Raw genomic sequence first — 23458 nt, 5'->3', positions numbered from 1 at the left:
TTTAGTAAGTAGCACTTCACATATTAATTTATTGGGATCACTTTAATGGTCATCTTTGCCATCAATGTATGAATCGTTGTTGTATGTACTATTGTATAAAATGATGATATCAACACAGAAAAAAGGGAATAGCGACAAAATCGAATAAAGCCAAACCAAAAGGTTCCCCCGAAACCCTAGATCTTACAAAATGTAAGCTCTATAATGAACAAATATTCAACTAGATCAACTGAGAATAATATGAGTTGATCATTAACAACTAATACAAGAATTAATCAAGATCGGGCAAGATCAACCGTAAACCATCTAACAAACCCTAACAGACAGAGAGAAAGTGAAACAAACTAAACAACTAAGCACAGTTAAACCCTAAGTTTCACTTATATACCAGCTCACAAAGAATGTTACAACCAACCCCTTCATAATCTTTCACAAATGATTGTGGTCCTTGTAACTCCTGGATTTGTACACAAAAACCCCTCAACTCTTATAACCTATACAACCTCAGTGAAAACTTATAACACCAATAAATATAATAACTTAACATATGAATGAGATATATAACAAAGGTTTGGTGAAGGTCGGTCGCGGGGCGCGACGTAGTATTTCTTGTCGGGCACCCCTTATACCACGTGTTGTGACACTTATTAGACCTATTCAATGACTGGTTAAACCTAGTCGTAGCTAGGTGACCCTCGCGGGCCGCAAGAGGCAGACCCTAAACGGGTCGCGGGGTGCGAGAGACCCCTGAAACACCTATAAATTGAGCCTCAGTTCAGCATTTCAACCTCGCTCGATTTCTTTTCTCTTTCAGTCTATATTATACGAAAAATATAGCTAAAATACCCCCCTAAAACACGAAGCTCTGCCTCGTTGTAAGTATTTTAACCCCCAATCACTAAATCGTTACCCTATCCGATTGATCTAGGACCCAGCAACGCATGTCAAGGCTCTGTCTGACTAAGTTTGTTGGGGTTCTGTCTCGTGATGTATGGCTAAAGTGATTTGGGTTATTTTACTAACACGCGTGTATTGTACGTTTTTAATAGAAACTCAATATATAATCTGGAAATATCACCAGGAAGGCCGTAGAAAAACATAAGTTACAATGTGAGTCATTCTTCTTTTCATCAACTTATTTTACAAAACCCTAAATTTTTTCAGTTATACTTATAGTGATTAAGTCTTTGTATTCTACAAAATACTGCCGGTATTATGGGGTTTTGTATAAATTACTTGATAATCTTCACAATTGGACACGGGTAGCCAATGTGTGATATGACCATAGTCACAGATCCGTCGAGTGACAAGTACTTGGAGTTTTTTGTTAGATATAAACATTGTAATCGCTCTTAATACTGTGAAGTTATAACTAATATGTTTTTATAAAATGGAATGTACTCGCTAGTATTTCTTGCTGATAAAATATTTTTAAAACGCGTATCAGGTAACTTAATGTGAAACTATAAGAAGCCAGCTATGGAGTACTGAAAGCTTAAAGAAAGTGGCTTTAAACTACCTGAATAAAAGAATAAATTATATTTTCAGCAAACTAGGGTTTATTCCTGTTGATGCAATAAATACTAAACCGATGATAGTAGCTAGGCTGGTTAGGCAAAAGGCTTGAAGGGTTCCGATTTGCCTAAAGCAGGTCGTGGGGTCCCCCCACGTTTGCAAGACGTGGAGAGAGGTTTACTAATTATGTTTGTTGATTGCTCAAGATCTTCGGCTGAAGTGTGCTCAGCCTCGGAAGCAAGAACAGTCAAGTTGTGTGTGTTGAATGTGAAGAAAGGAGACTTGTATAAAACAAGTACTCGAGAAGAAAGATCAGAAATCCCAAGGGAATCAAGGCTCATCGTGTCACACCCTGGCTTTGCGGAAGCGTGGGTTTATTTGGTGTGACTTCTTAATACCATAGCTTAATCACAACAAGCTATATGAAAGTAAAACCATGCAGATCATCCATTGATTTAAGTCTTAAAAACAAAATACCACAACATTGTTTGAAACGCTGACACATGCATCGAGTTTACAACACTACAAAATGAAAACATTGTTCATAAGACTCAAACACCAACATGAAATAAACGCAGTTTAAGGACTGTGACTTGTCCAGTTAAAAGCCACATCCCCTAAACTTGGATGACCTCATAACTCTTACGCAGCGCGAAAACGTAGCATACCGTGCCAGATCCTTAGTTCCCTGAAATACATGTAAGTTGGAAAAATCAACAAAAATGTTGAGCGAGTTCATGTGTAGTGAGTATGTAAAACCTTTGTAAGTATAAAACCCTAGTATGTAGCAAATAAGGTAATAAAGAGATCACCAACGGTTTGCAAGGCCATTGATATGTGTGAAGTGCAGTAGAAAGACTCAAACCTAGCAGATTTTTGCGTCGGGCACCAAGTCACCCCGAGGTCCGTACTGTTGGGCCTGGGGCTGGGCTCGCTACACCCAGATAGATCTACCGCTATTGTCCCTCGGTCCTACACTGAGGATTAATGGCCTTCAGTTCCCGCCTACTCACTCACATGATCTAAGTAGTAACCCTCCTTACGCTAATCATACCATGTGTAAAAGTACTCATAATCAAGTAACATGTATTTCACCCCCGCAGTTTAAAAAAAAAAACTGAAAACAGTTAAGAGAAAAAGGGGGACATGAACTCACAGAAGTGCGTCTCGAAACAGTAGTCTCCTAGTCAACCTGCTGCGTAACGACCTACACGTACTAACTTCTATTAGACGGACGGCCGTGCCTTAGCTTAAGGTTTAAGTTTTTGGGAAATAGTTAGACAACTATTTCGTGTTTACACTTCGTAATTATGAATTAATTATATTCCTTCCCAAGGATGGGGGCTTTAATACATGTGCGTTTATATAATTTCAAGACTTCACTATTAAGTCTCACTTAATAAAATATATGTTAATTCATTCGTCCAAAACATTCTATCTACAAAATATAAATATTTTTCCCAAAAATATTATATTTTATTCCATATAATTTTCCCAAAATAATACTTTTATCAAAATACGCATGTAAGAGTATTTTTCTAAAAATACGTAAGTTACATTTGAAGTTCGGGTGGTAATAATAATACCGGTGTAACTTAAATATTTATTGTGAAGGCGTTAGTATTATTTTGGAGTCGTTATTATTCAGTGTGTTCCAGTAATATTATTTTTACTCTAAAAATAATATTTATGTGGTTCACAAAATAATCATAAAAATCTCACAAGTGTTACTATGAAAAATATATATTCTAAATATATATTTAGCAAGTTTTATTTACAAGATTCCACCTCCGACACTTGGTTATTTTGTTCTAAGTTGGAAAAATAAGTTAAAAGGATATTTTTAAGCACTTGTCATGAAAATAATTCTAAGTGTTATTTTCTGGAAAAATTTCGCCAGAGTTTCCTCTGTAACTGGAGGTGGCTACGCTTACAAGCGTATCATTTTCTTTTCAAAATTCAATCAACAATTTTCTCAACATCAACACACAATATTCCAACATCAAACTAGTAAAAAATATACATAAATCGCAAACACATGAACTTGTGGGTTACGTAAAAGTGTGTAGTAACCTTCCAATATTTTTAGTAGATCTTTCTATCTTTGTAAATAAAATCGGTTTTTTGAAAATCTTATTTTTAAAGAAAGTGCAAGTTTACAACTTCTTGGTCAAAAGTTACAAACATATTTCTTTGTTAAAACCTTTTGTTACACAAGTGTCTACACACTTGTTTGTTCACAAAATCACCCTTGTTTCAAGAAAGACCCGGCTTTTAAACATGATTTCATTTTACACTTGGTTCTTCGAAAATACCACTTGTAGATCTTTAGATCTACTAGTTTTGAACTTCATTTTACAAGAAAAACTACTTTTACACAGGTTCATGTTTTATGTTGTGGAAAGATTCGTCATCTTGCAACTTTCACATTTAACATATCACTAGTTCATGTTCCATGAACATGAACTAGCATGGTTAGACGACGATCCGTTCCACTACTAGCATCCAACAACATAAAATAACCATAACAAAATAAGATTTACAAATTTTACACCATTAGTTTCTTTTTATCCACCAAGTTCATCTTCTTTACAAGACTTTAAACTTTGATCTTTAGTGTTTATGATTTTTACCCGTTAAATCTCTTATTAACCACTTCAAATATGAACAAGAGGGTGATTAGAAGCACTTACAACTAGCTCAAGGCTAGAGAAGAAATCAAGCGAAAACAAGGTGGTTAATAGCGTCGTAGTGAGGTCCTTGTGATTCCGTGAGCACCGGGTCTCCTTGTGTGATCTCTAGCCCACTTGTAATTATGTAAAATGACAAAGTTGAAATTGGAAAGTGGTGAGGTGGTGCTAGTGGTGTTTGATGTGTGTCGGTGTGTATATATTTTTGATGTATATTTAAGCCACTTTTTACACTTTTAGCCAAGTTTTAAATTTATAAAACACGATATTCACTAACACTAAACACACATATGGGCAAGTGCACCCATCGTGGACGTAGTATAGTGTTGGTAAGATACCGAGGTCGTCCAAGGACACAAGAGCTTTTAATACCGGTTTATCCTCAACGTCTAATCAAATCAAAAAGTTAGAAAAATGTTTTAAACTAAGAAAAATAAAAACTAACTAAATGCTGAAAATAAAAATAAAATAAAAACAGATAGACAAGATGAATCACTTGGATCCGACACGTGTATTAGTATAACCTTTGATTATTTTCGCACTTTTGCACTTGTTTAAGAGATTATCTTAGTTATTGTAGTAGGCCCCTCTTTTGAAGGCGACGTTACCCTCAACCCAGTAGTTTGAGTCAGCAAGGATACAATCCTAAAGGGTCGGATTATTGAAAGATAATGAATTAAGTTATTAATGCAAATTGTGGTAGGCCCCGCTTTTGGCGGTGACGTTACCCTCGGCTAAGTAGTCTGAGTCAGCAGGGATACAGTCCTAAATAGCCGGGTTATAGTATTAATAGTAGTTAACTTATGAGGGGGTCAAAGAGTTTGGATCCCCGCCATCCAATACCTATGGGCATTGAAGGAGATCCTACTAAATTTGACCCAGGTCCCAAGCAGGACCTCTAAACGCTGAACAAGGGCAAGACCCTTACCAAACCGTTCCCTTAACCCCCGACCAGGTAGCCAACATACCTCCATATAGACCGTGGAGATATGAATGGTGAAAATCTTTTATTTTATATAGACAGTAAAATAATGCCAAGACACCACGGACAAACGATAAGGAAAGATCACCTTCAACATAAGTAACTAGTTATTAAAGTCATTAATACAAAACCAAATAAAAAGTGCAAAAGATTAAAAATAAAAAGTATTATACTAAACACTTGTCTTCACCAAGTGATGTAAGAGACTTAGGCAAACATGGCCTTGATTGTCAAGAACTCTTACGATCAATCTTGGATCCCGAGACGACTCACACACTCTACGATGGACAATGGATGATGGTGGTGGATGATGGTGTTATGGTGGTGGTGGGTGGTGGATGAAGTGTGAGAGAGGTGGTGTGCCAAGGGATGGGAGAGAATGAAGCCAAGCTCCTCTATTTATAGGCTGAACAGAAGGCTGGACACGGCCCCGTGCCCGTCTGACATTCTCTCTCTTCATTAATTGTAATTGCGAATTACAATTAATGCGCCTGCTGTACTTTCACCACGCCCCCGTGCCCGCTGGACACGACCCCGTGGTGGGCAATGGAAGCTTCTACTGGTTTGTCTTTTCTGCTGCTTCCTGGGCACGCCCCCGTGTTCGCTGGACACGGGGCGTGTTCAGACTCTGTTTCTTCTCCTTTGCTTTGGGAGGTGCCGTTGAGGGTCCGGGCAGTCTACTTTTGTTCCTTTTCTTGTATTTATGGTAGAATTAGTTGTCTTTTTGCTTCTTTTGTGATTTTGAGCTCATTTCATCCTGAAAATACAAAAGGAAGACAAAAACACTCTTTTTCCAACATTAGTACTTAAAAAGGGTTAGTTTTATGCCTTAATTGATGTGATTTATATGTTGCATTTTACACACATCAAATACCCCCACACTTGAACTTTTGCTTGTCCTCAAGCAAAACTCTTTAAATGTGGCTTACACTCCCAAATGGAATAGGTAGAAGAGAAGTTTTTAGCTTTTCCTAGAGTGTCGGGAATCCAAGGACTTTGTAAGTTTTATTTTTATTTATTTACAATCCTATTCGTTATGATTTATTTTGAACGTTTCATAAGATAAATTACTTATTTGGGCATAGCATGCCTTATTGAAGTTCCATTTTTATACAAGTTCACATACCTCACGGGAGATCACTCAACACTCGGCCGAAGGTGTATATTTTAGTGAATCACTCGAGAGCGGCACGGAACTTACGCCTTCCATAGGCTTGCCAAGCAATCAATCCTCCTCCTTTTTAACTTTTTACCTTTGTAAATATCAAGAGGACTTTTTGGGTGAAGGGTTAGGCTTGGGTTAAAGGTGGGTGGTTGGTTAGTGGTTAGTAAAAAGGGCGAAAATCGTAACAAACGTCGGTTTTCGTGAAATACCTTGTTTTTAGTGACTTTTTATTTTTTCGAAGTATTTCTCCAAACAAGCTTTTATATAGCTTTTGTTTGTTTTTGACTTCATCATCATTTTTTTTCTTTTTTTTTTTTACAACTGAAAAGGCGAGTTTACGAAATACCGAGCTTGTTACTAAAATAAAGGGTGAAAAATAAAAAGGTTTTTGGTGGGTAAAAAGGGTTTTTGGGGTAATGAAATGAAAGGTTTAGGCTCAAAGGGGCTATCTAGGGGGATTTTTGGGTAGGTGAAAAAAAAATGAAAAATAATGGTTTTGAAAGAAAATGGTTAGTCCTAATGCCTCCATCATTTACTTACTTGGGTTTAAGTTGGTAAGGACCGGGAATGTATCGTCGTGGCAAGTTCTAGATTTGTAAGAACCGAGCGGCTATTCACACAAGAAACGAAAAATGAGCATTTAATCTAAATATGTATATTTTTGTGCTCAATAAAGGCTCAAAACTCACTTTTGTGGGAATGAGTTTTTAATGTGATCAAGTATGTATAATCGAATTTTTAACTAGACTTGTTATGCCCTTTCATAATTTTCTTATTTTGGTTCTTTTTTTTTTATCACGACGCTATCGGTTGTAAACTTGTAAAAATATAACCTTTTTAGAACTTGTTATTCCCAACTTAAACTAAGACAAGTAAATAAAAAAAATGAAAAAGTTTTTGAAAAAAATTTTGGGGTGTTTAGCGGTTCCAATAGAGTTTTGTGTAAGGCTTGTGTTTAGGATTTTGCAAAATTTCAAGGTTTTAGCATCCCCCCCACACTTAAATTACACATTGTCCTCAATGTGTCCAAAAATAAAGTTTTTGGTTGATTAGAATGTGTAAAAGTGGGTTTAAAAGCAAAGTTTTGTGTTACTGGCATCCTGGACACGGCCCCGTGTTGACCGGGCACGGCCCCGTGGTCAAGTGCCAGTAACAAAAATTAGAGAATTGAAACAGAAGCCTGGACACGGGGGCGTGTCCGCTGAACACGGCCCGTGTCCAGTTACCTGAACTGGGTGATTTTCTGCAGGGGGCTCAGCACGGGGCCGTGTTGGTTGGGCACGGCCCGTGTTGAGCCTTCTGTGAAGGAGATTTTTGTCGGTTGCTCTGTTCTTCTTGCATGGTTCCATTTTTCTCGTTCCCTTTTTCATCCATTACCACCATGAGTGTGTTTTATTCTGCAAAAACTAAAAGATTAAACTAAACTAAGGATAGTTCCGCGGAATGCCTCCGTGGTGCGCCACGTTTATAAGGGTCCTTGGCTAGACCCGAGTCGAGGTTATATATCTTCTGAGTGGGATGCCTGGCTTCCCATGTTACACCGTCGGAGAGCGGCATCCAGGCTCGAATCAATAACCTTCATGTAATTGACTGGGTCGTCGTCCTCTATTCTCTTCCCAACTCCGAACTTCACCTCATCATCCCCATACCTCAAAGTGAGTGTCCCGTCATTCATGTCTACCACTGCTTGTGCCGTGGCAAGGAAGGGTCTCCCTAGTATAAGGGGGACCTCGGTGTCTTCCTCCATATCGAGTATGACAAAGTCAACTGGATAAACGAATCTGCTTACCCTTACCAAGACATTCTCGATGACACCTTGTGGGAACTTGACGGATCGATCAGCGAGTTGTATGCTTATTTTTGTAGGGCTCGTGGTTCCCAAGCCAAGCCTTTTGAACATTGATGAGGGCATGAGGTTAATGCTAGCCCCTAGGTCGGCCAAGGCATTGCGAACGGGTGATTCCCCTATTGAGCATGGAATCGTGAAACTTCCGGGATCGATTTTCTTTTGGGGTAGTTTATTGAGTACGAGGGCAGAGCATTCTTCGCCTAAATTAACTAATTGCAAATTTTCAATTTTCTTTTTATGGGTAAGGAAGTCCCTCATAAATTTAGAGTATTTGGGCATTTGGGTTAGGACTTCGATAAAAGGAATATTGACATGCAACTGTTTTAACAGACTTTCGAATTTTGCGAATTGCTCATTGGTCTTTTGACGAATTAACCTACCGGGGTACGGAACTCGAGGAGCCTTGGTAGGCTCTGGTGATGGAGGAGAGTTCTTTTCCTGCAGAGGTGTTGGCATCGTTTCTTCCGTAGGTGGCGGTACTTCTGCAGGCCCTACGGTGCGGTTTCGTAGTGTGATGAGGTGAACTTGCGCCTTTGGGTTTGTTTCGGTATTGCTAGGTAATGCGCCTTGCGGTCTCTCAGAAAAGTTTTGAGCTATTTGATTTATTTGTTTTTCTATGTTTTGAATGCTAGCTTGTTGATTCCTAAAATTAGACTCTAATTGTAGAAATCTTTCCGAGTTTTTCTTATCAGTGTCAGAGACGAGGCGAGATATAGTATCTTCGAGCCTTTCTCGTCCACCTTGTTGTTGAGTGAAATTTTGTGACTCATTTCTTGATTGCTGAAAGTTTGTTCGTTGGGTTTGTTGGTTACTACTATTGCCGGGTTCCCTCGAACCAAGGTTTGGGTGGTTTCGCCATCCTTGGTTGTAAGTTCCCGTTGGAGGACCTGACGGCCTAGGTCTATTATCAATGTAGTTTACCATTTCTTGTTGATCGTCCGTTTCTTTCATGTAACTCCAATTTTCATGTGACCCACCACACCCTTCACAAGCCATAACCGAGACGGTTTTTGTCATTTCTAATTTTTTTATTTTTGAAGAAAGGGCCTTGATTTGGGCTTGTAAAGAAGTGCTTTCGTCGACCTTATGGGCGCCCGGGGCGATAGACTTATTTCCCCGGGGGGTGTGCCATTGAAAATTGGTTTGAGCAATTTCCTCAATCTGATTATATATTTCATGTGGGCGTCGGTTACCTAAAAGTCCCCCGGAGCTAGAATCAAGTGTCTGCCTAGTGTGTGGCAACAATCCATTGTAGAAAGTGGATACTTGTTGCCATATTGCGAGGCCGTGATGGGGACACTTGCGTAATAGCTCCTTGAACCTTTCCCAAGTTTCATATAAGGATTCCCCGTCCTCTTGTGAGTATGTATTAATTTCAGTCATTAATTTAGCAGTTTTAGCAGGAGGGAAATACTTATATAGAAATTTTTGGGCTAGTTCATCCCAGGTGTTTACCGAACCAGCTGGGAGGGCGTTGAGCCAAGCTTTCGCTCGGTCTTTTAGTGAGAATGGAAACATACGGAGGCGGATGGCGTCGTTTGATGCTCCATTGATCTGAAAGGTATCACATATTTCTAAGAAATTAGTTATATGTAGATGGGGATCCTCGTCCGCAAGCCCGTGGAAGGTTGCGGAGTTTTGGAGCATTTGTATCAAATGCGGTCGAAGCTCGAAGTTATTGGCTTCGACATTCGGAGCATTGATAGCGGCGCCTAGATTACCTACGGTGGGCCGTAGATAATCCATAAGGGTACGTTGGTCCGCCATTGGAGGTGGATCACCCGAAACCTTCTCTTGGTTTTTGGCTTTTAACCTTTTTCTGAGAAAGCGTTCGGGTTCTTCTAATGGTTCTTTTATGTCTTTATTGGAACTGGAGTTCATACACTACGTGAGGTTGGCGTCGGGTTCCAAGTCCTGCAATAAAAACAGAAAAGAATGTTGGTCAGAAGGTTCACCACGGCCCCATGTTGAGCGAACACGGCCCCGTGGTCGGAATTACAGTGATTGTTTTTCAGATCCCAGTTACTGGAAGTTGGACACGGCCCCGTGTTGCACCGGCACGGCCCCGTGGTCAGCCTTCTGTAACTTGAAAAACAAAAACTGTCAGTAACGATGCTGAGCACGGCCCGTGTCCGACCAGGCACGGCCCCGTGCTGAGCTCTGCAGAAGCTGAAAAACTAAAAAAAATCCTAAAAAATTAAAGAAAAATAAAAATATGATTAGGCCGTTGATTCCTAACTTTCTTAAAATCCTTGTGTCCCCGGCAACGGCGCCAAAAACTTGATGTGTGTCGGTGTGTATATATTTTTGATGTATATTTAAGCCCCTTTTTACACTTTTAGCCAAGTTTTAAATTTATAAAACACGATATTCACTAACACTAAACACACATATGGGCAAGTGCACCCATCGTGGACATAGTATAGTGTTGGTAAGATACCGAGGTCGTCCAAGGACACAAGAGCTTTTAATACCGGTTTATCCTCAACGTCTAATCAAATCAAAAAGTTAGAAAAATGTTTTAAACTAAGAAAAATAAAAACTAACTAAATGCTGAAAATAAAAATAAAATAAAAACAGATAGACAAGATGAATCACTTGGATCCGACACGTGTATTAGTATAACCTTTGATTATTTTCGCACTTTTGCACTTGTTTAAGAGATTATCTTAGTTATTGTAGTAGGCCCCTCTTTTGAAGGCGACGTTACCCTCAACCCAGTAGTTTGAGTCAGCAAGGATACAATCCTAAAGGGTCGGATTATTGAAAGATAATGAATTAAGTTATTAATGCAAATTGTGGTAGGCCCCGCTTTTGGCGGTGACGTTACCCTCGGCTAAGTAGTCTGAGTCAGCAGGGATACAGTCCTAAATAGCCGGGTTATAGTATTAATAGTAGTTAACTTATGAGGGGGTCAAAGAGTTTGGATCCCCGCCATCCAATACCTATGGGCATTGAAGGAGATCCTACTAAATTTAACCCAGGTCCCAAGCAGGACCTCTAAACGCTGAACAAGGGCAAGACCCTTACCAAACCGTTCCCTTAACCCCCGACCAGGTAGCCAACATACCTCCATATAGACCGTGGAGATATGAATGGTGAAAATCTTTTATTTTATATAGACAGTAAAATAATGCCAAGACACCACGGACAAACGATAAGGAAAGATCACCTTCAACATAAGTAACTAGTTATTAAAGTCATTAATACAAAACCAAATAAAAAGTGCAAAAGATTAAAAATAAAAAGTATTATACTAAACACTTGTCTTCACCAAGTGATGTAAGAGACTTAGGCAAACATGGCCTTGATTGTCAAGAACTCTTACGATCAATCTTGGATCCCGAGACGACTCACACACTCTACGATGGACAATGGATGATGGTGGTGGATGATGGTGTTATGGTGGTGGTGGGTGGTGGATGAAGTGTGAGAGAGGTGGTGTGCCAAGGGATGAGAGAGAATGAAGCCAAGCTCCTCTATTTATAGGCTGAACAGAAGGCTGGACACGGCCCCGTGTCCGCTGGACACGGCCCCGTGCCCATCTGACATTCTCTCTCTTCATTAATTGTAATTGCGAATTACAATTAATGCGCCTGCTGTACTTTCACCACGCCCCCGTGCCCGCTGGACACGGCCCCGTGGTGGGCAATGGAAGCTTCTACTGGTTTGTCTTTTCTGCTGCTTCCTGGGCACGCCCCCGTGTTCGCTGGACACGGGGCGTGTTCAGACTCTGTTTCTTCTCCTTTTCTTTGGGAGGTGCCGTTGAGGGTCCGGGCAGTCTACTTTTGTTCCTTTTCTTGTATTTATGGTAGAATTAGTTGTCTTTTTGCTTCTTTTGTGATTTTGAGCTCATTTCATCCTGAAAATACAAAAGGAAGACAAAAACACTCTTTTTCCAACATTAGTACTTAAAAAGGGTTAGTTTTATGCCTTAATTGATGTGATTTATATGTTGCATTTTACACACATCAGTGTTCGGCCGAGAGTTTTGGCAAGAGGGAGAGATGGTGAGCTTTTGTTTAATTGTTAGTGGATGATTTGCTTGGTCTTGTGGAGTTATTTATAGACCACCCAATTGTATTAACCACTAGGTAAGATGTCTAGTAGATATTAGACAATCAAATAAAATAATCACATTTTGTAAGGGTGTGTCCCCTTTGGGGGACCGATTCGGTCACAAAGGGGGGGGGGTTGGTTAGTTTTGAACTTGATAGTTAGATGCTATAGTTAGTTTAGTTAGGAGGTTAAACTAAATACTAGTGTGTTATGTTTTGTAACGGGTGTTAGGGTATTCGGGGACCCTAACTGACTCAGAAAAAGAAAAACAATGTCAGTGGCAATATTTTTATGTCCCGGGTTAAGTCCGGTTGTTCGGTTGGATACTGATCCGTTAAAGTGCTTAATAAGCATTTAAAGTGTCTTTAATATTATTTTTAGTGACACAAAGAATTCCCGACACTTTGGAAAGTGTCTAGTATTATTTTTCCATGTTTTTGCACTTTACTAGTTAGCTTAAATGCTGAATTTTGTTTTAAAGTGCAGGATTTTGTGTTTAAAACATGTTTTAGGCACATCCGGTCACTATAACTATCACCTAGTGACGCAGTTCTACAATCCTCACCTCCCTACACTTCCTACTAGTGTAGTAAACTATTCCCGGCTCGTACTGGCCTTAGAGGCAGTGTCTGCCTGATGCTGGCTATATCAGCATGTTAAGTGGGTTATCCGTTCATTGTGCTACTGTACTTTTTGTGCATCAAGTTTGTCACTAAAGTTTTGTGTAGATAGTGTAGTGACAGTTAATAAAGTATGATGCATGGTTATATATATATATATATATATCAGAAATCATGTAGCAGGTTATTCACAACTGTAAGCAAGCACAATAATTAAGCATCAATTAACTATTAATTAATTCGTACGGATACCTAGTTTGGTGAGGGTTGTCACATTCTCCGCCCGTTAGAAAAATTTCGTCCCGAAATTTTAGGCTCTGCTTCTAGTTGCAGGAGTCTTGGGAAATAAGTGGGGGTATTTTTCTTTCATTCGGTCCTCACGCTCCCAGGTGTATTCTGGACCGTGTCTTGCATTCCAACGAACCTTGACGAGCTTGACACTGCTCCGGCGGGTTTTGTTCACCTTCCAATCTGTAACCTCAACGGGTTCTTCAACAAAATGGAGCGTGTCGTCAAAATGGATCTCGTCTGCGGGAATAACAACAGTATCTTGCGTTGGACTTCTCTTTAAATTTGATACATGAAATGTATCGTGAACACCATTCAGTTCGGCAGGTAAGTCCAGTTTGTACGCTATTAACCCAATTCTTTCCAGAATTCTGAATGGACCAATATACCGCGGATTCAACTTTCCACGCTTCCCGAAGCGTGCCACACCCTTCCAGGGTGATGTAACACCCCGAAAACGGGTTTGGTAATCAAACCCGGTTAATACTAAGAGACGGGTTATAACTCCCGGAATCCAATAAGTTAACTAGGAATAATAATAACCTAGTTAGAAGAGAAGTCTTGTAGTGACATACTAGTGGGTTAAAAACCTTATAACTAGGAAAATATAAAACTTTATATTAAAATTATAAAGTTTTAAATAAACAAGGACAAACTAACTAGGACAAATTAACCCAGTTAGTCTTGAGACTTGTAAATTACTTACTAGAAGGTTAAAACACCTTAAATAAATAACTTAATGATAATGGAGGGACTAAAGGTGTTAAAACTAAAACTAATAATAATAAAAACAAGGTTTAAACACCAAACACACTAAAAGGAGTGTGTCTGGTCGATCTAAACATCAGGAGCGAACAGGAGCTTCCCCACCAAACCCTAACTTGTGCAAATTGATCAAATTGGGGCTTCAAATCAGTTCCAAATCGATTTCCAAGCACGAAATTGTCATCTCCATTGAAAGGGGAGTCATAAGGTATGTAAATTTTATGACAAATCTCTAGTTGGATTTCTAGGTAAGCTTAGAAATCTGAAATTGATGGTTGCATGTTCGTTATATGATGAAATTAGGAATGATTTTATGTCTAGGAGTAAACCCTAGTCATTTACTTGTTGAATTGATGTTCCTAATTGTGAATTCATGATCACCCGATTATGTGCTAAATGGGTTTTGTAGAAACATGATGAACACTAGAATCATAATGGTTAAATTGTGTTAATAGAACTCCCTGAAGTTAGATTTGAAGTTTGATGTTAGCAGTGGCGGAGCTTGACCAAAAGTTCCGAGTGGGCGGAAAGTCATGGGACCCAATTTATATATTGTATAAATATTTAGGCAAAATAATTGGGGGGAAAATCCTATATAGTTTTAAAATTTTCGGACGAAAAATAGGAAATTTTACACTTCTAACCGAAACATTCGGGAGGGGGGGGGGCGGGTGCACCCCCCACTTTACACTATCCTCCGCCACTGGATGTAAGTTCTTGTTAATATGCTCAGAAAGCTATTAAAACATACTACGTTTTATGTTTGAACATGTTTGTTAAATTCTGATGTTAAACGGGTCAAAACAGTGTCCGAAGTCGGCTGAACTGTTTTGACAGCAAGCTGATTGGAAGCATTTTGACTTCTGAGCTGATTTTTGCGAAAATCATAATTAATTATAGGAAGCTCGGATTGAGCTGATTCTTTTTGGGTTGGAAAGATATTTTAGTATTCTACATTTCATCTTTGATCACCAAGGGCTGAATAAAACCGTAAAGTGGTTAAAAGAGTCGATTCCGCAGCTACATTGTAAAGTTGCTACACATTTTATTGATAAACTTAATCTAAGAAAATTGTATACAAGAAAAGGATGAATTGTGAGAAATGTGATAATGATGGCATTCTAATAAATTAACTTGAGGTAATGTGTCTAACGTGGAAATATAATTTGATTGTAAGACTTGGTAAGAGATATGTCGTAGTAGCTTTTATTCCATACTTGAATGGTGTGGTGTGTACCATGTATTTGCTTCAAACAAATTTTATGAAATTGGGTGTATTAAAGGCATATAAAATACATACAAATGATTTATGCAAGTAATATGTACGTGTATGCCAAACATGTTCTAAGTTAGTGCTCAGTCACATACACAAGGACAGTTTGACTTACGAAAGTCAAACTGACCTAAAACTAATGTCTTGATAAATGAGTATGTGTGAATCCATGAGATGTTGTGGTCATTTTATATAATGACTAATCTAACAAATCTTGTGGGTATTGTGTTAAGTTTGATCTCGTCAAACTAAGTGGGAGCTGGAAAGGAATGGATCAAACGGGTCAAGTGCGCAAGGAAAGCTCGAACGGACGCAAACTGTAAGTAAAGCTTACACCTATTTTTTTAGCATACGTATTTATTCTATAGGTGATAAATACAACAATATATCATGTTCGAATTATGGGTTCCGACACGAAACGAAATGGGTCGGAACGAATAAAAACGTTTAAAACCATGATTTTTAATAAATATAATTGTTTGGTCGTATAGACCAAATGGGTCAAATGATGGTGATAATATCATATGACCATATCGACTAATGTTGGTTGTTAAGTCATATGTTTACAGGAACGAATAGAAATTTGGATAATTACGTCATTATAGAATATTGAATTAATAATAGCAAGGCATAAACGGGTCTATACGTTGACTCGAGCCAGGTACGCTTATATATAGATTTATAGTTAAAAGTGTTTAACTTCCCTTCACGGGTCAAAAGGAGTAGATAGGTAAAACGGGTTAAGAATTCATAAGAAACCCGTAATTTGAACCTTGCACATTAGTAAACTGATATAACGTGATATGCATGATATTTTGAAAAGGGTAATAAACAAGTTTGTTTGATAAATCACGAACGGGTCAAAAAGTGTCATAATTGAATTTCAAGCCGAGAGCTTGAAAGTTAAAATTTTGTGAATTCAGATGTTGGATTTTAACTCCATATGATGGAGGATCAAATTACAATCACGTAGAAAGAAACGGTAGACCCTGTAAAAAATATGTATATATATTTTATTCAGTTTTGCTTCCCAGACTCATTTAGATACGTTTTAAACCCCGTATGACTAAAGCATTTCATGTTTATGAAATGTAGGTACATTTTGGATGCCGGAAGACGATCAAGCTCAACGAAGAACCGAACACGAATAAGATAAAAGCTTCCGCACGTCGTTTCGTCGTAACTTTTAAACGACGAACTCAATTATGTTATGTTGTATTATTTTAAAATTGTAAAGTTTAAACAAACCCGTATTTTTACAAAGTATATGTAGTCATAATTACATGTTGTTTGTCGTATACTTTACGAAAACCATTAAATAATGACAAGGGTGTTACAAGTTGGTAATCAGAGCTCATGGTTAAAGAGTAAAGTGTGTTCGGTTCGAGGCTTGATCGCATATCCGGTAAGTACATGTATATTAATGGTTTGGTATGTGTTGAAATGTTGTGAACAACACATAGGGTTATCGTGTGATACACGTTACCTCTATTAAATGATAAATATAGTTGAGAAAATTGCGCGCATTGACGCGTATACTAGAAAAGCCTTGTATTATAATACGGGCGATTATTGAAGTTGATATTACTAATTCTTGTAAATGTTTTAATTGAAGGACACTCGCATCTGAAGATAGCGAGAGTTTAACAAATTGCGGATATGATGATGGAACGGTCCGAGATGTGACAAGAAGAGCATACTCATCAAGGACCTAAATCGCATAACGATCGCAAATAAGTAATGGCAAGGAATGCCCGTCGGGGCAAGCATTACCAGGTGCACATTTTAAACTTATAGTACAAACAGTAATATGCAACAAATACATAGTGAATGACAGTTGCATATAGAATATGAAACTTGGAAAACCTGGATAGGTTACCTATCCAGGATGACGTTTCCAAGAGAAATTCAGTAGAGAATATGTATTATTCACAAATTGTGAATAACAAGACAATAACAGAATTCAGTTTATATAGAAACTTGGACGAAAATGATCATCCAAGTAAGTATTCTCAATATAAATCCTATTGAGAAAAGTAATGATCACATCAACAAATGTGAATAAATGTTTATAAAAAGGGACATTTTACATGTTCAAGGATAAACGACTAAAGCTAATAATTGTTAACTAACAATTAAATAAAGTTTTACCAAATGAAATCATAAATATGGAAATAATTTGAGGAGTTACTTACATGGGGCGTGATGTGGTAATTATAATAAGGTCACGCGTACCATGTGTTGATCGCTTACTCTGGCCAAGTAAGTAGTGAACACATGATAGCATGAGCTTCTTATAATGAGCGCAGTTATGTCCGATGTAGTAAGGTCAAGATGAATGAAAATTTAAAGGATCCTTAGGGTCAAGAAATCTTATGGGCATACTCGTATAAATGGTTTTCGCGGGAACCATAAAAACGACGTATGGCGCACATAGAAATAAATGACCCAAGGAAATTCGTGACATAAGTCATTTCGGACGAAACAACCATGGTAGACAAAAAGGGCATTGTAAAACCAAAGTATAAATGACCCGCGGGGTCATAGAAACAAAGGTATTGCCCACATGGGAAAAACGATCAAAAACCATGGTAGACAAAAAGGGCATTGTAAAACGAAAGTATAAATGACCCGCGGGGTCATAGAAACAAAGGTATTGCCCACATGGGAAAAACGATCAAAGTCGTTGACTTTGGTCGTAGTAAAGAAATGATGATGATGATGATAATCATCATTCATAGTTTATAAGACTGTCAAGGATGGTCGAATAAAGAATAAAGGTTTGGTTGAATAAAAGCGATGGATTTCGCTAAGACAACCAAACAAATTAAAACGAAATCTTAATGTATACCGGAATGCTTGCACTAATAATGACTTCGGTAAAGTACCCGGTTGATGGGTAAGGATTTAAACACATGCGTAAACCGAGAAACGGGAACACGAATTTAAAGTCAAAAGACTCGGATTATGAGTTATGACTGAAAGACCATAAAATTTCGCAAACAGAAATTTTGATAATTATATTCAACTATTTTGAGGTTGAACGGGTTGAATAAAGTATAATGCTTGATGGCATAAGTAAGCGCAAGCCGGATAACGGTAAGCTTGAGACAAACCGATGCTTAATTGACGTGAGAAGTCATAGAGTCGGAAGAATTATCCGAAAGAAAACGATTGTAGACACGAACTACAGTCAAAGTTAACGGATTTCAAGCATGAAAACAAATGATTTTCAAACAAAAAAATAGAGAGTGCTTTGACACCAAATATATATTTTAATAAAGACACGAGTAAAAAGAATGATCTACGGGATCATCATAACCTTCAGGTTATAAACAGTGTAAAGGTCTACGGGACCAAAATGACCTACGGGTCATGAATAAAAAGGAAAAAGGATCATAAAGGACTCGCCTTAAAGAGGTGAGAGCCTAAAGAAATAGCCTACGAGGCTAAGTGAATGAACCTATGGGTTATCTAGACATAGCGAGGGAACTGGTTGAGAATCCCCGCGTAAAATAAGAATGAAAAAGAATAAATTCTTAATTGTCAATTTCTTGATATGAGTAATTGACGAAAGTTAAAGAGATGACGTTAAATTAAACTTCAAGTTTTAGTGAGAAACAACGTTTTAACAAATATGAATACTACAAGACGATTTTGGAAATAAAAAATATCAAAGAGTATGGGTCTTAACATCGATAGGTGCAAGACGATATATTCGAAAAAGTGGTATTTTCGAAAATGAAAGGTTCATATAAATTAAACATGACGTGACACGATCACGGTCAAGAAATGCAATGTGAAGTGGAATCACATTATCACCAGGCGAGCGGTAAAAAGCAACTGGACTAATAAGTCTAGTTAGTGAGATCGGTTAAGGTAATTTAAGTAAGTTGGTTGCTTGTAAGCGGTGGATTCGGTATAACTGAACCGAATAAATGAATTGGAAAACAAAAGAAATAGTTGCTAAAAGAGAAAGATTTCACTAAAGACCTTTAAACGGGTCAAGGTAACGGATTCACAAAGAGTTCGATAATATATGAAAGCGATGGATATCGCTAAGTTAACTAAACTAGTGGAAATAACAAGATTACGTTATTTCGTAGTTACACTATGTCGTATGAGATATGTAGACAATTAGTAACCAAAAAGATGTTACCGTACTTTTCGGGTAGTACTAACGATTGGTTAAAAAGTATAAGTAATGTTTAAAAGATTACTCAGGTCAAACGCATTGAGTTTAGAACTCGATGAACTATGTAAGAAAGGTTTCGAGGACGAAACCTCTTTAAGGGGGGTAGACTTGTAACACCCCGAAAACGGGTTTGGTAATCAAACCCGGTTAATACTAAGAGACGGGTTATAACTCCCGGAATCCAATAAGTTAACTAGGAATAATAATAACCTAGTTAGAAGAGAAGTCTTGTAGTGACATACTAGTGGGTTAAAAATCTTATAACTAGGAAAATATAAAACTTTATATTAAAATTATAAAGTTTTAAATAAACAAGGACAAACTAACTAGGACAAATTAACCCAGTTAGTCTTGAGACTTGTAAATTACTTACTAGAAGGTTAAAACACCTTAAATAAATAACTTAATGATAATGGAGGGACTAAAGGTGTTAAAACTAAAACTAATAATAATAAAAACAAGGTTTAAACACCAAACACACTAAAAGAAGTGTGTTTGGTCGATCTAAACATCAGGAGCGAACAGGAGCTTCCCCACCAAACCCTAACTTGTGCAAATTGATCAAATTGGGGCTTCAAATCAGTTCCAAATCGATTTCCAAGCACGAAATTGTCATCTCCATTGAAAGGGGAGTCATAAGGTATGTAAATTTTATGAAAAATCTCTAGTTGGATTTCTAGGTAAACTTAGAAATCTGAAATTGATGGTTGCATGTTCGTTATATGATGAAATTAGGAATGATTTTATGTCTAGGAGTAAACCCTAGTCATTTACTTGTTGAATTGATGTTCCTAATTGTGAATTCATGATCACCCGATTATGTGCTAAATGGGTTTTGTAGAAACATGATGAACACTAGAATCATAATGGTTAAATTGTGTTAATAGAACTCCCTGAAGTTAGATTTGAAGTTTGATGTTAGTACTTGTTAATTTTGCTAGAATTTAAGGGTTTAGAACACTTAAATGGGCTGGAGAAATTTGATGTTTCGTGTTGCACACAAGGTGCTTGTTAAAATGCTTGAACAAGAAAATATAACAAAGCTGATTGGAATAAAAATTATTGGGCTGCAGTTTTTAAAAAATCATATAAAATTACTGGAACGGCCTGTGAGGTTGAGCCTTATATGCTCAGAAAGCTATTAAAACATACTACGTTTAATGTTTGAACATGTTTGTTAAATTCTGATGTTAAATGGGTCAAAACAGTGTCCGAAGTAGGCTGAACTGTTTTGACAGCAAGCTGATTGGAAAAAAAAATTGTTGGGCTGCAGTTTTTAAAAAAATCATATAAAATCACTGGAACATCCTGTGAGGTTGAGCCTTATATGCTCAGAAAGCTATTAAAACATACTACGTTTTATGTTTGAACATGTTCGTTAAATTCTGATGTTAAACGGGTCAAAACAGTGTCCGAAGTCGGCTGAACTGTTTTGACAGCAAGCTGATTGGAAGCATTTTGACTTCTGAGCTGTTTTTTGCGAAAATCATAATTAATTATAGGAAGCTCGGATTGAGCTGATTTTTTTGGGTTGGAAAGATATTTTAGTATTCTACATTTCATCTTTGATCACCAAGGGCTGAATAAAACTGTAAAGTGGTTAAAAGAGTCGATTCCGCAGCTACATTGTAAAGTTGCTACACATTTTATTGATAAACTTAATCTAAGAAAATTGTATACAAGAAAAGGATGAATTGTGAGAAATGTGATAATGATGGCATTCTAATAAATTAACTTGAGGTAATGTGTCTAACGTGGAAATATCATTTGATTGTAAGACTTGGTAAGAGATATGTCGTAGTAGCTTTTATTCCATACTTGAATGGTGTGGTGTGTACCATGTATTTGCTTCAAACAAATTTTATGAAATTGGGTGTATTAAAGGCATCTAAAATACATACAAATGATTTATGCAAGTAACATGTACGTGTATGCCAAACATGTTCTAAGTTAGTGCTCAGTCACATACACAAGGACAGTTTGACTTACGAAAGTCAAACTGACCTAAAACTAATGTCTTGATAAATGAGTATGTGTGAATCCATGAGATGTTGTGGTCATTTTATATAATGACTAATCTAACAAATCTTGTGGGTATTGTGTTAAGTTTGATCTCGTCAAACTAAGTGGGAGCTGGAAAGGAATGGATCAAACGGGTCAAGTGCGCAAGGAAAGCTCGAACGGACGCAAACTGTAAGTAAAGCTTACACCTATTTTTTTTTAGCATACGTATTTATTCTATAGGTGATAAATACAACAATATATCATGTGCGAATTATGGGTTCCGACACGAAACGAAATGGGTCGGAACAAATAAAAACGTTTAAAACCATGATTTTTAATAAATATAATTGTTTGGTCGTATAGACCAAATGGGTCAAATGATGGTGATAATATCATATGACCATATCGACTAATGTTGGTTGTTAAGTCATATGTTTACAGGAACGAATAGAAATTTGGATAATTACATCATCATAGAATATTGAATTAATAATAGCAAGGCATAAACGGGTCTATACGTTGACTCGAGCCAGGTACGCTTATATATAGATTTATAGTTAAAAGTGTTTAACTTCCCTTCACGGGTCAAAAGGAGTAGATAGGTAAAACGGGTTAAGAATTCATAAGAAACCCGTAATTTGAACCTTGCACATTAGTAAACTGATATAACGTGATATGCATGATATTTTGAAAAGGGTAATAAACAAGTTTGTTTGATAAATCACGAACGGGTCAAAAAGTGTCATAATTGAATTTCAAGCCGAGAGCTTGAAAGTTAAAATTTTGTGAATTCAGATGTTGGATTTTAACTCCATATGATGGAGGATCAAATTACAATCACGTAAAAAGAAACGGTAGACCCTGTAAAAAAATATGTATATATATTTTATTCAGTTTTGCTTCCCAGACTCATTTAGATACGTTTTAAACCCCGTATGACTAAAGCATTTCATGTTTATGAAATGTAGGTACATTTTGGATGCCGGAAGACGATCAAGCTCAACGAAGAACCGAACACGAATAAGATAAAAGCTTCCGCACGTCGTTTCGTCGTAACTTTTAAACGACGAACTCAATTATGTTATGTTGTATTATTTTAAAATTGTAAAGTTTAAACAAACCCGTATTTTTACAAAGTATATGTAGTCATAATTACATGTTGTTTGTCGTATACTTTACGAAAACCAATAAATAATGACAAGGGTGTTACAGGTGATACTTTCAACAAAACTATATCACCTACCTCAAACTCTAGAGGTTTCCTTCTTTGGTCCGCATAACATTTCTGACGATCGCGGGCAGCCTTGATGCAATCTCGGATCTGTGCAATCTTATCTGTGGTTTCCTGGACCACATCAGGACCAACCAATTGTTTATCACCTGCATCAGACCAACAAAGCGGTGATCTGCACTTGCAGCCATATAAAGCTTCAAATGGCGCGGCTCCAATACTGGTGTGGTAGCTGTTGTTGTATGAAAACTCGACCAATGGCAAATGTTTATCCCAGCTACCACCCAAATCCATAACACATGCTCTCAGCATATCTTCCAACGTTTGTATCGTCCGTTCGCTTTGTCCATCGGTCTGTGGGTGAAACGCAGTGCTCAAATTCAATTGCGAGCCAAAAGCTTCTTGGAAGGATTGCCAAATCCTTGACACGAACCTTCCGTCTCTACCAGAGATGATCGAGAGAGGCACTCCATGACGTGCAACGATTTCTATCATGTAAATTTCAGTCAATTTGCTCGTGTTATCTTTCTCTCTGATAGGTAAGAAGTGCGCTGACTTCGTTAATCGGTCCACTATTACCCAAATAGTGTCATGACCTCTCGGCGTTCTTGGCAACTTCGTTACAAAATCCATGGAAATTTGTTCCCATTTCCACTTGGGAATCTCAGGTTGTTGCAGAAGTCCTGAAGGTTTCTGGTATTCAGCTTTCACCTTAGCGCACGTTAAACACTTGCTCACGTAAACAGCAACGTCGCCTTTCATCCTAGGCCACCAATAGTAATCTTTAAGGTCCTGGTACATCTTATCCGCTCCTGGATGGAT

At 37.7% G+C, this 23458-nt stretch overlaps 1 long non-coding RNA gene and 1 other non-coding gene across 5 annotated transcripts; both read left to right on the top strand.

Annotated features, from left to right (window-relative positions):
• Positions 1 to 9483: 9483 nt before the first annotated feature.
• On the top strand, positions 9484 to 9590 carry LOC118482445. Its single transcript, XR_004868482.1, has one exon. It is a non-coding gene; the product is annotated as a small nucleolar RNA R71 (small nucleolar RNA).
• Positions 9591 to 13620: 4030 nt separating this feature from the next.
• Positions 13621 to 22576, top strand: LOC110877421. Of its 4 annotated transcripts, none has more exons than XR_004866466.1 (6): positions 13621 to 14141; positions 15440 to 15525; positions 16302 to 20041; positions 21509 to 21594; positions 21847 to 21938; positions 22374 to 22576. It is a non-coding gene; the product is annotated as an uncharacterized LOC110877421 (long non-coding RNA). The 4 variants fall into 4 exon arrangements; XR_004866465.1 differs by having other exon boundaries at positions 21833 to 21938; XR_004866467.1 differs by lacking the exon at positions 21847 to 21938 and adding an exon at positions 15762 to 15867.
• Positions 22577 to 23458: the final 882 nt, after the last annotated feature.

This window comes from Helianthus annuus, chromosome 9 (assembly GCF_002127325.2).
Source record: "Helianthus annuus cultivar XRQ/B chromosome 9, HanXRQr2.0-SUNRISE, whole genome shotgun sequence".
NCBI lineage: Eukaryota > Viridiplantae > Streptophyta > Magnoliopsida > Asterales > Asteraceae > Helianthus > Helianthus annuus.
The sequence above is the reverse complement of the archived record's forward strand: the minus strand, read 5'-3'. Positions and strand labels throughout refer to the sequence as shown.